This window comes from Alosa alosa, chromosome 18 (assembly GCF_017589495.1).
Source record: "Alosa alosa isolate M-15738 ecotype Scorff River chromosome 18, AALO_Geno_1.1, whole genome shotgun sequence".
In the NCBI taxonomy this organism is placed as follows: Eukaryota; Metazoa; Chordata; class Actinopteri; order Clupeiformes; family Clupeidae; genus Alosa; species Alosa alosa.
In genome coordinates this window covers 29,067,929-29,082,526 of record NC_063206.1, presented here as the reverse complement: position 1 = coordinate 29,082,526, position 14,598 = coordinate 29,067,929, and the positions used below count along the sequence as shown (strand labels likewise).

Genomic DNA, 14,598 nt, shown 5'->3' with positions numbered 1-14,598 from the left:
GGGACTCCCTCCCAGGCTGGAGGAGCTTTAAGCAGACTATTTTGGCGTAGCAGCTTTGGCTTACGGCCATACCACGTTGAACACGCCCTCGATCTCGTCCGATCTCGAAGCTAAGCAGCCGGGCCTGGTTAGTACTTGGATGGGAGACCGCCTGGGAATACCAGGTGCCGTAGTTTTTTCTCTCCTTCCAGCCAGTGAAACTTTGTTTATCATTTTAAGCTTGTCTGTCTGTGCGCCATGAGGCACCTCCTTGACTGTTTGCTGCCTCCCTTTGAAAAAGAAAAAAAAAAATAAAATAAAAAATAAAAAAAAAAATAATAATAATAATAATAAAATGCATAATGAGAGCCTATTTTTCTGAAAAGAAATATAGGCTATATGCTGCTTGTGCAACTGGTTGAAAAAAAAAAAGAGCACGAGTTGACTGCCAACACCTGGCTTTAAGTGGCTTATCGGTGCTGAGAGGCCAAGGTTAACGCTGCGGACCTCCCCTCCCAGGCTGGAGGAGCTTTAAGTAGACTATTTTGGCGAGCAGCTTTGGCTTTACGGCCATACCACACTGAACACGCCCCATTTGGTTTTCAGTGTAGCTGGTGGTTGCAGTGGAGGGAGAGGCTCCCCGAGTTTTTCAGTTGCATTGATTGTTTTGACAGTTTTTTTTTGGTTTGTTTGTTTAGTTTTTATACGCTTTGAATTGACGTTGAGCCTTTTTGGCAGCAATCCCAACAGTTTTATCTGTTTGGGGGAGCTAAATTTAGCTTCAAACAATGGACGGACCACATGGCATCAGACTCGGAAAGACAACAGGCAAACCCAACTTGGAATTACCTCTTAATTTGGATAAAAACAAGACAAAGAAAATGGACATGGAGAAGGCAAGTACGAGTAAGGATTATGTTTCAAACCAAGTTCCTGGTAAAAGAATTGCAAAGACAAAAGACAATGGACAGGCTCAGGAGAAGATGAAAATGGATGTGCTTTTAAGTTCTGATGAAAGGAATGGAAAAGACAAAGGTTTGAACAAAGATAAAAATGAAAAGGACAATGAACATGAAGTCTGTGCTAATATAAAAAAATTGACTGTTGATAATGAACATGAGGTGGAAGAAGGGGAGAACAAGCAAAATGGGGAAATAAGACAGCAAAGTGGAAGAAATATATCACAACGAAAGAGGTACACGAGAGAACTAACAATCGTGTTGGAAATGGAAAGTATGGAGAATGTTATGCCTATAAATGTAATCAAGGCACTCGAAAAGCAAGTGGGGATAGGAAAATTGTTGGCACTAAGACCGAGACCAAATAAGCATTTTGAAGCAACATTGGAGGATGAGAATGCATGTGAGTGTTTGGAAGACGGCTTTCTGTATGATGGGAAAGTAGTGAAAACGAAAAGACTGCTTATGAATGAAATAATGGTCTCATTTTTACACCTGCCACCGTATACAACTGATGGTGAAGTGCTGGAGAAGCTGTACCGCTGGGGAGTGGAGCCCATTTCTCCGTTACGGCGACGCTTCTATCCAGGTACGAAAGTGGTGGATGGAACACGTTTTATAAAAGTTAAGTTTCCAAAAGAAGTGACCTCCTTGCCTTATTCGGTCAAGTTTGACACTCCCGACGGACCCCAGTACTTTTCGTAGGGTGATTCACGATCGCCAAGTGAAGATCTGTCGCCATGCATGAATCCAGGACATGTACCGCGCAGATTGTCCGATTTCAAAATGTAGGGAGTGCCTGCAACAAGGACATTACGCACGGGAGTGTGTTGCCGACAAGTGCCCAAATTGTCGCCGTGCATGCATAAGGTGCGAATGTAGAAGAGATGTGGAGGAAGATGGTGGAGAGTCTGAGAATGAACTCAGGGAAGATGGAGAAGAGTACGAGGTGGAGGATGAGCCCTATGTTCCAGTTTCTTCAGATGAGAATGACCTCCCCTGCGCCAGCCGCCAGGTTGAGGTCCTGAGTCAGAAGCAAGCTGTGAATTACACGGATGCATCTATGGAGGAGGAGGCTACAGAGCTTTTAGAGGCTGGAATAATACAGAGAATCCAAAGTCAAAGAAAAGAGGATAAAGAAAAGGACATTGAAAAGAAGAAGGAAAACAATGACAAACAGGAACTTGGACTCCTTTCCAAGGTGAGGAATGTAAGGAAAGAAAAGTTAAAAGTCACTAAGTTAAATGTAAATCTTGAAAGAACTAGGTTAAAGCCAACAATTAATATAAAAGCGGTACTGGCAGAACAAGAGAAAAGAAGAAGATTGCCAGTGCCGGAGGGTCTGCGTAAAAAGACATAATTGTAAATGGGGGGGAGTTTTTCATTTTTGTTTATTATTAGATTTTTTGTTTTTATCTTGCTAATGGGACTTAATTTTATTTCTTTAAATTTAAGAGGGGGGGTGAACCCAGAAAAAATACAAAGACTGATCAAGGACACTGAAAGAGGTGAAATAATCATTTTACAAGAGACTAACTGGACTGACAAGGTGGTGGAAGGATTAAAAAAGGGGTGGGATGGAGAAGTTTTTCTTAATAATGGCAAAAAAGGAAGAGGAGTGGCATTCTTAATTAAAAGGAATGTGTGTGATAAAGTAACAGAAATATATAGTGATGAGGAGGGGAAAATATTAAGTGTAAGATTTGAAAAGGACAATGAAAAAGTAAATATTTGTAATTTACATGCACCGAATGACGATAAACAAAAGGTTTCCTTTTTTAAAAAACTTAGGGTGTTATTAGAAGATTGGGGGGAAACAGTAATTGTTGGTGATTTTAATACCTCTTTGGAGAAAGATGACATTGCGGATAATATGGTTTTTAAAACAGAGAGAGGAAGATATGAATTAAAAAGTTTAATGGATGATAATGACCTGCAAGATGTATGGAGAGAGAGGAATGAGGGAGTAAGAAAATATAGTAGGAGACAAATTGTGCTTGATCAGTTGAAACAAAGTAGAATTGACATGGTTTTAACAAAGAGGAGTTTTGAGGAAAGTATCAAGAACATTTATTATAGAAGGTGTGGGTTTAGTGATCATGATTATATTGTTTTCAAGATAGATCTGAGTAAAGTAGAAAGAGGTCCTGGAGTGTGGTGTTTAAACACTGATGTTTTAAAAGATAATGTGTATCAAATGGAAATTGAAGGTATAATTGCTAACAGTAAAAGGGAAATGGACCTGTATGAGAGAAATTTGGGGATTTGGTGGGATAATCTAAAATTTGATATAAAAAAATATTCAATTGATTTCTGTAAGAAAAGGAATAAAGATAGGATAAGTAGGGAAAATGTAATAAGGAAAGACCTGGAGAATGAAACAAGAAAATTAAATGGGGCAGAAGAAGATATAGATAGAGTGGTAGAGTTGGAAGATGAACTTAAGAAAATAGAAGAAATGAAATGTCAAGGGGCAATGATAAGAAGTAGAGCGAAATATATGGTAGAAGGTGAAAGATGTACAAAATTCTTTTTTGATTTAGAAAAGAATAGACAAAAATCTGAAGAGATTAAGAGCATAAAAAATGAAGAAGGGGAAAGAGTAACAGATATAAAACATATACTAAAAGAAATACAAATGTATTATGCCAAGCTCTTCCCAAAACAAGGAGCTGAAGAAGAAGCAAAAGATTTTCTTTTGAGTAAAATAAAGAAGAGGGTGGGGAAAGCGGATAAGGAAATGTGCAACAAAGACATTGATTATGAAGAAATAGGAAAGGCAATTGATGGAATGAAAAATGGAAAGAGTCCTGGGTTAGATGGCTTACCATGCGAGTTCTATAAAGTGTTTAAACGTGTTTTGGTACCTATTTTGAGGCTAGTCTTTGAAGAGGTGTGGAAGGGAGGATCACTTAGCCCCACCATGACGAGGGGGATAATTAAAATAATTTATAAAAGAAAAGGAGATAAGGAAGAGTTACAGAACTTTAGACCAATAAGTCTTTTAAATTGTGATTACAAGATATTGGCAAAATTAATAGCAAATAGATTAAAACATGTTTTATTCAGACAAACCAAGCATATGCAGTATTAGGAAGGGATATATCAGATACAGTAAACAGTGTTAGAGATACTTTATGGTATATGGAAAGAGAAAGAAAGAGTGTTTTTTTAATAAGTGCAGATTTAGAAAAAGCTTTTGATAGAGTAGAACATGATTTTTTATTTGCAGTGTTAGAAAGATTTGGTTTTGGAGAAAAAATAATAAACTGTTTAAAAGCTTTATATGTAGAAGCAAAGAGCTGTGTTAAGTGCAATGGGTTTACAACTGATTTTTTTCATATAACAAGATCAATAAGACAGGGATGTCCTTTATCAGCTTTATTGTATTCCTTGGTGGCTGAGCCTTTAGGGTTAGCAATTAATGCGGAAAATAAGATAAAAGGTGTGGGGGTGGAGGAGTTTCATACTGAAACAAAGATATATCAATATGCAGATGATACAACGTTGATCTTAAAAGATGAACAGAGTGTTAATGAAACGATAAAAGTTTTTGAAGTATACAGTAAAGGCTCAGGAGCTAAAATGAATATGAATAAAACTGAATACTTGAGGATAGGTAAAAATGTCTCATCAATAAAACTTCCCTTTAAAGAGGTACAAAGTAATCTTAAAATTTTGGGTGTGAGAGTAGGAGCAAAAGAAAAAGAGAATACAGAGACAATGTGGAAAGAAATGCTTGGGAAAATGCAAAATAGACTAAATTTTTGGAGAAGCAGAAACTTAACACTTAAAGGAAAGATTTTAGTGCTCAATACATTATTTTTATCCAAAATATGGTATATTCTGGGATCAGTGAGCCTTCCAAAAACAGTGGATAAAGATTTAAAGATAATAATCAGAAATTTCGTTTGGGATGGGAAACCATCCAAAATTGCCTATGACACATTAATGGGGAGAGTGGAGGAAGGAGGTTTGGGATTATTGGATCCAAGTACAAGAATGAGGGCATTGCGGATCAAAACAGTAAAGCTTTTTCTGAGTCAAGGGGATAGAGATTGGAAAAAAACGATGCTGTACTTTTTAAATAAACATTTTTGAATGGGAGCCAATATCTTATGGATGAAAACCAGAGATTATATGACTATAGGATTACCAGAGTTCTACAGAGAAGTCTTGGGAGCATGGAGTGATTTTATAGATAATGTACACTTTCAACCTGAAGGGAGAAAAGAAATTTTGAACCAACCAATATTTTACAATCCAAAGTTTAAATGTGTGGGAGGAGAGACTGCAAAGCAGTGGTTTGAAGCAGGTTTCCATAGAGTAGGAGATCTGTTCTATGAGGTAAAGACAGGATTCCTGCCTTTGACAGTTTTCTATGATGAAATAGAGGCTGTAAATAAGGATTATGGTAGAGAGAAAATTAAAAAAGAACTTGAAAGTGTAAAGAAATCAATACCAAAGGAATGGATGGAGGCAATCAACTGTAATGTTAAAAAGAAGGAAGAGGGAGCAATGAAAGTTTTTCTAAAAGAAACAAAAGTAGCACTAGATATGTGTGTACTGAAGATTTTCTATGGATATTTTAGAGGTAAAGCTTTCAGACAGCCAAGAGCAAACATATATTGGACCAAAATGTTTGAAGACTTAAATGTTGAAGATATTTGGAAAAACATAAGAAATACCTTAAAATGTCCAATTTTAGAGAATTTTGATTTTCTTTTGGCACATAATTGTATTATGAATGAAATGAGATTGTTTAAGATGGGTTTTGCAGAAGATGAAATATGTAAAGTGTGCAGAGAAGAAAAAGAAGGTCTAAAACATATGTTTTTTACTTGTCAAAAGTTGGATATTTTTCTTAAAATGATGAAGGAAATAGCAAAAGGTTTTGGACAAGAAGACAGGTACATACAAGACAATTGGGAAAAGTTGTTTTTATTTGGGAGAAGTGATAAAGGAAAAAAAAGTAATCAAGCATTGAATATATTTTTGGCAGTAGCAAGACATTCGATCTGGATAAGAAGAACAGTAGTTAAAAAAAGACAAAAGTGTTTGAATATTTGTAAATTATTTGGAATTAAATTGAGAAAGTTGATGGAAACAGTGTATGTATACTATGGGAATAGGGGTGATATGGAGGTTTTCAATGAAATGTTTATTTATAATAACCCCTTTATTCAGATTACATGGAAAGGGGTAAAAATAGATTTGCCAGACTGTTCTGTATATTGACAAAAACCTTTTTGCACATATCTATGATACTTGAAAGAAAATGAATTTAAATGGATATTTCTTTGTAATGTTAAAAGAACTAATGTGGAATGTTTAAAAAAAAAAAAAAAACTGCTGTTTTGCACATATGTAATGAATGTAATGTTATAAAAACGTTTTGAATTTTCATGAATAAAAGACAAAAAAAAAACTCTCGTCTGATCTCGGAAGCTAAGCAGCGTCGGGCCTGGTTAGTACTTGGATGGGAGACCGCCTGGGAATACCAGGTGCTGAAAGCGTTTTGCCTGCTTGGGCAGAGCTTGAGGTTGATGAACGGTCCGAGAGTGGGCCATACCACGCTGAGCACGCCCGCTCGCCTGATCTCGAATACCAGGCCTGGTTAGTACTTGGATGGGAGACCGCCTGGGAATACCAGGTGCTGTAAGCTTTTTGCTTGCTTGTGCAGGCAGAGCGGTTGAGGTTGATGAACGTGTCCGAGTGGTTGAGTAATTGCTTACGGCCATACCACGCTGAGCACGCCCGCTCTCGTCTGATCTCGGAAACTAAGCAGCGTCGGGCCTGGTTAGTACTTGGATGGGAGACCACCTGGGAATACCAGGTGCTGTAAGCGTTTTGCTTGCATGTGCAGGCAGAGCGGTTGAAGGTTGATGAACGTGTCCGAGTGGTTGAGTAATCGCTTACGGCCATACCACGCTGAGCACGCCCGCTGTAGCGTCCTGGTTAGTATCTTGATGGGAGAAATAAGGTGCGTCGGGCCTGGTTAGGTACTTGGATGGGAGACCACCTGGGGGAGACCACCTAATACCAGGTGCTGTAAGCGTTTTGCTTGCATGTGCAGGCAGAGCGGTTGAAGGTTGATGAACGTGTCCGAGTGGTTGAGTAATCGCTTACGGCCATACCACGCTGAGCACGCCCGCTGTAGCGTCGGGCCTGGTTAGTACTTGGATGGGAGACCGCCTGGGAATACCAGGTGCTGTAAGCGTTTTGCTTGCTTGTGCAGGCAGAGCGGTTGAAGGTTGATGAACGTGTCCGAGTGGTTGAGTAATCGCTTACGGCCATACCACGCTGAGCACGCCCGCTCTCGTCTGATCTCGGAAGCTAAGCAGCGTCGGGCCTGGTTAGTATTTGGATGGGAGACCGCCTTGGAATACCAGGTGCTCTAAGCGTTTTCCTTGCTTGTGCAGGCAGAGCGGTTGAGGTTGATGAACGTGTCCGAGTGGTTGAGTAATCGCTTACGGCCATACCACGCTGAGCACGCCTGATCTCGGAAGCTAAGCAGCGTCGGGCCTGGTTAGTACTTGGATGGGAGACCGCCTGGGAATACCAGGTGCTGTAAGCGTTTTGCTTGCTTGTGCAGGCAGAGCGGTTGAAGGTTGATGAACGTGTCCGAGTGGTTGAGTAATCGCCTACGGCCATACCACGCTGAGCACGCCCGCCTCGCCTGATCTCGAAGCTAAGCAGCCGGGCCTGGTTATTACTTGATGGGAGACCACCTGGGAATACCAGGTGCTGTAAGCGTTTTGCTTGCTTGTGCAGGCAGAGCGGTTAAGGTTGATGAACGTGTCCGAGTGGTTGAGTAATCGCTTACGGCCATACCACGCTGAGCACACCCGCTGTCATCTGATCTCGGAAGCTAAGCAGCGTCGGGCCTGGTTAGTACTTGGATGGGAGACCGCCTGGGAATACCAGGTGCTGTAAGCGTTTTGCTTGCTTTTGCAGGCAGAGCGGTTGAAGGTTGATGAACGCGGTCCGGAGTGGTGGAGTAATCGCCAGTGTCGGCCATACCACGCTGAGCACCCGCTCGCCTGTTCTCGGAAGCTAAGCAGCGTCCGGGCCTGGTTAGTACTTGGATGGGAGACCGCCTGGGAATACCAGGTGCTGTAAGCGTTTTGCTTGCTTGTGCAGGCAGAGCGGTTGAAGGTTGATGAACGTGTCCGAGTGGTTGAGTAATCGCTTACGGCCATACCACGCTGAGCACGCCCGCACTGCCGTGCAAAGGCAAAAGGCCGTAACTTCAATTTTGTCAAAAATTAGTTTTTGTCATTTTTGGAACAATGGGCATCAGTTTTATCATGTGGACAAATATCTTGAGTCAATTTTGTTGTTTTCTTATCAAAATAAGATGCTGTTTTTGCCGTAACTTGTAAGTGAAGATACTGTTTACCGCGCTGGAGATACGGTGTTCGGCCTATGTATTCCATGTACTTTAAGCATTTCTATCACACACATTAACTTCAATAAAGTGTAAAGCAAATTGTTGTAGTGATTGTGTAAGCCTTCTATAACAGCATTAAGAATGGCCTGTTCTCGAGGGAAATTGATGGTGGAGATGGCTTTGAAACGCAAACACCATGATCAAGGTAAGGATGATGAAGATTTATGAAAAAAGATGTGTATATATATGCAATCTACTTCAGGTTGTCAAATTCAGCTAGCATACCCGGTCGCCTTGTTAGCTAGCTAGCGATGCAAACAAGTTGGGCTACTTGATAAACAAAACACAACTGTTCCTATATCCTCTATAAGGGAACATGGTAGATGGCTTGCCAGCTGCAAGACACCATAAATCAAAGTCTGAATATTAGTAAGGACTAATTTTCTCGTGGCATACAGGGTAGAGTTACAGCTGCCTGCTAATAACAGCCCAGTCCACACACTGACAGAAATCAATGCGAGCGAGTTGGGGACGCCTCACGACACACCTCCCCGCGAGGAGAAAACATAGCCTACACGAACACAAACCAACCCAGCAGATATAACTTAGATCGCAACTTACCTTTTCTTGAAATCTGGCCAAAATCCATAGCAAACAACATCCACTGAGAAGACAAATCCATCGTCTAAATCCATAAACAGTTAATATCTGTTTGCCATTTGCTGGCTTTCGATATATTTTCTAACTAGCCAAACCAAAGTGCCAGAGTTATCGTCTTGAGGTTGCATTCAGTTTTAAGTGTCGCTGTGGGTAGGCCTACTGTTGCTATCTAAAGCTGAATAGTGTTGGTTGCAAAATATTTCACTCCCATACAAACAATTAGCTGCACTATTTCCTTAGGTCGATGTCATTGATCTTATTGGGCGAATCCACCATGTGACTCCTACATGAATGGCTCCCGTTTGACGTGTTCATATTGGTTCATACATGTGTTGAATCACTATATTTTTCTGAGAGCTAGGAGTAGGCCTACGATTTTGCATGATAGCAAACTGAGTCTTGTAGATTTTAGTTATTAATAGTCTGGGAATTTTAGCAGAACTTTTACCAATAGCCTATGATTTGAAGTGGGTAGCCTGGAAATTCAGACCCACATCTAGAAATATGTTTTTTATACAAGAATACAAATTTGCGTGCTCTCTTTGGATTGGGGGGCCTTACCAAACACCAATGTGTTTGTGAAGGTGTGTATAACACACAAAATGTTCAAATTCTGTGGGAAACTTTTTTTTAATGCTCAAAGTAGGCCCTAAGTAACTTTCTGGTGTCAAACTAGGTATTTTTTCATAATTCTTAGATGATTGCAAGCATTTGTCACCAACATGTTTCACCAAAAGTATTCCTTGATGGGGGAAAATGGCCACACCCTCTTTCCCCGCTCATCACATTTAAATGCTAGAATATTGTAGGCAATGGGGGCTCTTGAAAATATATTATGTAGAGACAGTGTTCTAAACTATACATTGAATATGTTGAGGTAGGACACCTCAGGGCCTTTACAGTAGTGCAGGCCAAAAGGGATCGGCCATTCCCTTCTCCCAAATTACCAATACCCGATGTATAGCATATGGGAGACAAATTAAAAAGGAAGGTGGGGCATTTCTCACGTCTCATCACATGTTATATCACATCTGGAGAATATACACAGTCATACACTCAATTTTCCCTGACCTAATGTATTATGCATAATCAACAAAATAATGAGGAAGGTGGGACATGTTTAGGGTCAAGGGTTTCCCTTTACAGTATGTCACAGGTCCAAAGGTGTTATCCACATGCCCAATTTACCTATATCCTATTTGTTATATATGGCCAGCATAACGATGGGGAGGTGGGGGCATGTCTCATGTGATGTTAAATTACATTGTGAGGTTATATGCTTTCAGAAAATATATGGTTTAGGAGGTTGAATCAGTTTTCCCTTAATGTCACAGGCCCAAAGACCTTATCCATGTACCAGAATATCGACATTTTAATACATGCTATTACACACCTTTACCATCACATTGGTAAAGAAATTTCCTAGTGTCTAATTTATTTTCTTTTATACTTTTCAGTTTCTTCTATTCCTGGAGAAAGTCAGCAAAATGGAGCAGCCTACATGCCCCCTGCAAAACTGGAGGCAAACGAGTGGACAGTTCTCCATAGCTATCTGGACATCAGTGATGATCTGTTTTGTGGAGCAGATGACCTGTTCACCACGAGCACACCAGACCCCACTCCTTTGCCACGGATGACACCAGAGCCTGCACTTGCTTCACTCACTGCACTTGAACAAGTCCTTGTTTCAGTGATCTCAGAGCCCACACTGACAGCACTTGAGCCAGTGATTGCCCATGTCACAATTCCAGACCCAGTTCTTGGACCAGTCACACCAGCCTCTGCCCCAGAGAACACTCCTGCTCCTCCATCAGAGCCCACCACCAATCGACCACCAATGAGGGGACCGTGTGGAATCAAGTGCCGAAGGCAATGCTCGGGAAAATTTTCTGAAGACAGGCGCCAAGAAATTTGGAGGGCGTATTGGAACATGTCGTATGGAGAGAAACGGGCCTTTATCTTCCATACAGTTAGTCAGGTTCCAAAGGCAAAGGTCTGTGCCAATCCCAGTCGGCGGAGCAGATCTTTTGTTTACAGGCTGCAGGATACACACAAGACCCCGCAGCAAGTGTGTAAGCTGTTTTTTCTCTCCACGCTAGGCTACCATCCAACCAATGATAGCCTGGTGATCTCTGTGATGGGCAAAGAAACATCGACTGCTCTAGCTCCACCTAATGACCAAAGAGGGAGACGCGAGCCTGTCAACAAGCTGGACTTGAAGCCATTGAAAGACCATATACAATCGTACAATCCATCAGTCAGCCACTACCGGAGGGAGCATGCCCCACTCCGCCTCTATCTCCCAAGTGATGTAACAGTGAAGCTAATGTTTGCGGACTTCATTGACAAGGGGAACCACTGCTCTTACGAGACGTATCGTAAGGCTGTGAAGTCGGCAAACATTAGCTTTGTCAAGCTTGGAGAGGAGGAGTGTGAGAGCTGTCTGCTCCAGGACCAGCATGTGAGGGCTGATCACCAGGGGGAGGCTGCAGACGATTGCCTTCAGTGCGAGAGCTGGCGTACTCACACATCTGCAGCCACTGAGACCAGACTACATTACAGGGCAGATGCAGACAGGGACTGGCCTGAGAACACGGCTGTCCGAAGTGTTGACCTTCAAAAGGTAATAATGCTTCCGCGTATGCCAGGTGTGAAGGCAGCAGTCTTCACCCGACGCATCTCGGCATACCACGAGACCTTCGCCACAGTTGGAGCCAAGAAGACCAACAAAAAGAAGACAATCTCTGTTGTCTGGAATGAGGGTGTTGCAGGGCGGAGCGCCAAAGAGGTCACCTCAGCTTACGCGGCAGCTCTTGAAAAGGAGCGGGACACAAAACATGTCATATACTGGGTGGACAATTGTAGCGCGCAAAACAAAAACTGGTTGTTGCTGACTTCACTGGTCACTTTAGTTAATTCAGATACTATTTCAGCCGAAGATGTGACACTGAAGTTCTTCGAGCCTGGGCACACATTTATGAGTGCAGACAGCTTCCATCATGGTGTGGAACAGGAGATGCGGCGCAGACCAGGAGGAGTGGTCTTTGATTTTGAAGATTTTTTGTCAGTGGTCGCTAATTCAAATTCTAGGAAAGTGGAGGTGGTAGAATTGAAAAATGAGATGATCAGGGCATGGATTGATGGCCATTCTGCAGCCAAGGTAAAAAAAAATGCCCAGACTGGCTCAAATTAAAGTGGTTCAACTGCGTCAGGGTCAATGTCCATGTTTGTCAAGAAATCCCATGGGGAGGAGGACTTCATTGAGCTGGACTTCCTCCAGAAGAAGTTTACTTCCTGTGTTCCAGCCACCTTGAGGCCGCAAGACTGGGGTGTAGAGGAGGCCAAGAAGATGGAGATCCTAAGGAATCTGGTTCCACTCATGCCACCTACCAGGAGATTATTCTGGAGCTCTTTGGCTGTCAGAGGCCTCAATGAGGATGAAGAGTAGTTGAGGGAAGAATTAAGTACCTGATATCTGGACTCTCTCTCTCCCTCTCTCGCTCTCTCTCATATTATCATATAATCAGTTAATTGATGATCTTGAGTCTTTCTATGGAACATGGGGGGGGTTGTATTTGTGCACTAGATGAAGAAGGGAAATTATTGTTCAAGTTCTGAACTTTTCAAAGGGTGATTGATAGTTAGGTTGGTCTGTCTGTCTGGTTGCTTGTTTGTTTTGTGTTTTGTTTTCACTTTTTGCATATTTTGTGGTTTTTTTTTGTTGTTGTTTTGTTTGGGTTACTGTTTTTTGTTTTGTTTGGGTTTCTTGGTTCTGGGTGGGGTAGGGGTGGAGGGAGGTTTTTATTATGGGTTGGTTTTAATGTTACCTAGTTTCCTTTTTGATTGTCAATAAAGGAACCTCTAAAGTCAAAGTCTCTCTCATATGGCTCTAAATACATTTTCCTTTCCACCCTAAATGTACTGTTACAGTGTTTTTTCATCGATTTGCACGTCATTAAACACAACCATATTCCTTAAGTTAAGATAAGTTTATGATAAGGATGAATGGCATATAAGAGAGGACATTTTACTGACAACCTTTCAAATGTTAAACATATACAGTAGGTGAAAGGTTACTTTAAAGTGTTATTTTATCTCAAATTAGTACAGCCATAAGTTTTTAAAACTATTTTAGCCTTAAAATTCAATTTTTTTATATATATATATTTCTTTTATGTAGTATTAAGTCTAACTAGACAAAACTGACTAAATGTTATTTTAAGGCTATTATTGTTATCACAGGAAATGTTGATGTACAGTGTGATCTCGAAGCTAAGCAGCGTCGGGCCTGGTTAGTACTTGATGGGAGACCGCCTGGGAATACCAGGTGCTGTAAGCGTTTTGCTTGCTTGTGCAGGCAGAGCGGTTGAGGTTGATGAACGTGTCCGAGTGGTTGAGTAATCGCTTACGGCCATACCACGCTGAGCACGCCCGCCTCGCCTGATCTCGGAAGCTAAGCAGCCGGGGCCTGGTTAGTACTTGATGGGAGACCGCCTGGGAATACCAGGTGCTGTAAGCGCTTTGCTTGCTTGTGCAGGCAGAGCGTTGAGGTTGATGAACGGTCCGAAAGTGGTTGAGTAATCGCCACGGCCATACCACGCTGAGCACGCCCGCCCTGATCTCGAAGCTAAGCAGCCGCCGGGCCCTGGTTAGTACTTGATGGGAGACCGCCTGGGAATACCAGGTGCTGTAAGCGCGCTTTTGCTTTGCTTGTGCAGGCAGAGCGTTGAAGGTTGATGAACGGTCCGAAAGTGGTTGAGTAATCGCTGACGGCCATACCACGCTGAGCACGCCCGCCTCGCCTGATCTCGAAGCTAAGCAGCCGCCGGGCCTGGTTAGTACTTGATGGGAGACCGCCTGGGAATACCAGGTGCTGTAAGCGCTTTGCTTGCTTGTGCAGGCAGAGCGTTGAGGTTGATGAACGGTCCGAAAGTGGTTGAGTAATCGCTACGGCCATACCACGCTGAGCACGCCTCGCCTGCCTGATCTCGAAGCTAAGCAGCGCCGGGCCTGGTTAGTACTTGATGGGAGACCGCCTGGGAATACCAGGTGCTGTAAGCCGCTTTTGCTTGCTTGTGCAGGCAGAGCGTTGAGGTTGATGAACGCGGTCCGAAAGTGGTTGAGTAATCGCCACGCCATACCACGCTGAGCACGCCCGCCTCGCCTGATCTCGAAGCTAAGCAGCCCGGGCCTGGTTAGTACTTGATGGGAGACCGCCTGGGAATACCAGGTGCTGTAAGCGCTTTGCTTTGCTTGTGCAGGCAGAGCGGTTGAGGTTGATGAACGGTCCGAAAGTGGTTGAGTAATCGCCACGGCCATACCACGCTGAGCACGCCCGCCTCGCCTGATCTCGAAGCTAAGCAGCCGGGGGCCTGGTTAGTACTTGATGGGAGACCGCCTGGGAATACCAGGTGCTGTAAGCGCTTTTGCTTGCTTGTGCAGGCAGAGCGTTGAGGTTGATGAACGGTCCGAAAGTGGTTGAGTAATCGCCACGGCCATACCACGCTGAGCACGCCTCGCCTGCCTGATCTCGAAGCTAAGCAGCCGCCGGGCCTGGTTAGTACTTGATGGGAGACCGCCTGGGAATACCAGGTGCTGTAAGCCAGG

At 42.7% G+C, this 14,598-nt stretch overlaps 2 non-coding genes and 4 pseudogenes across 2 annotated transcripts; all 6 read left to right on the top strand.

Annotated features, from left to right (window-relative positions):
- Window positions 1-58: 58 nt before the first annotated feature.
- On the top strand, window positions 59-176 carry LOC125312122 (annotated as a pseudogene).
- Window positions 177-6,667: 6,491 nt separating this feature from the next.
- LOC125312163 lies at window positions 6,668-6,786 on the top strand. The gene has a single exon (XR_007196574.1). It is a non-coding gene; the product is annotated as a 5S ribosomal RNA (ribosomal RNA).
- A 437-nt stretch (window positions 6,787-7,223) lies between these two features.
- On the top strand, window positions 7,224-7,342 carry LOC125312184 (annotated as a pseudogene).
- Window positions 7,343-7,406: 64 nt separating this feature from the next.
- Window positions 7,407-7,515, top strand: LOC125312185 (annotated as a pseudogene).
- Window positions 7,516-7,758: 243 nt separating this feature from the next.
- Window positions 7,759-7,877, top strand: LOC125312165. Its single transcript, XR_007196576.1, has one exon. It is a non-coding gene; the product is annotated as a 5S ribosomal RNA (ribosomal RNA).
- Window positions 7,878-13,394: 5,517 nt separating this feature from the next.
- LOC125312144 lies at window positions 13,395-13,510 on the top strand (annotated as a pseudogene).
- The last annotated feature ends 1,088 nt before the right edge of the window (window positions 13,511-14,598 follow it).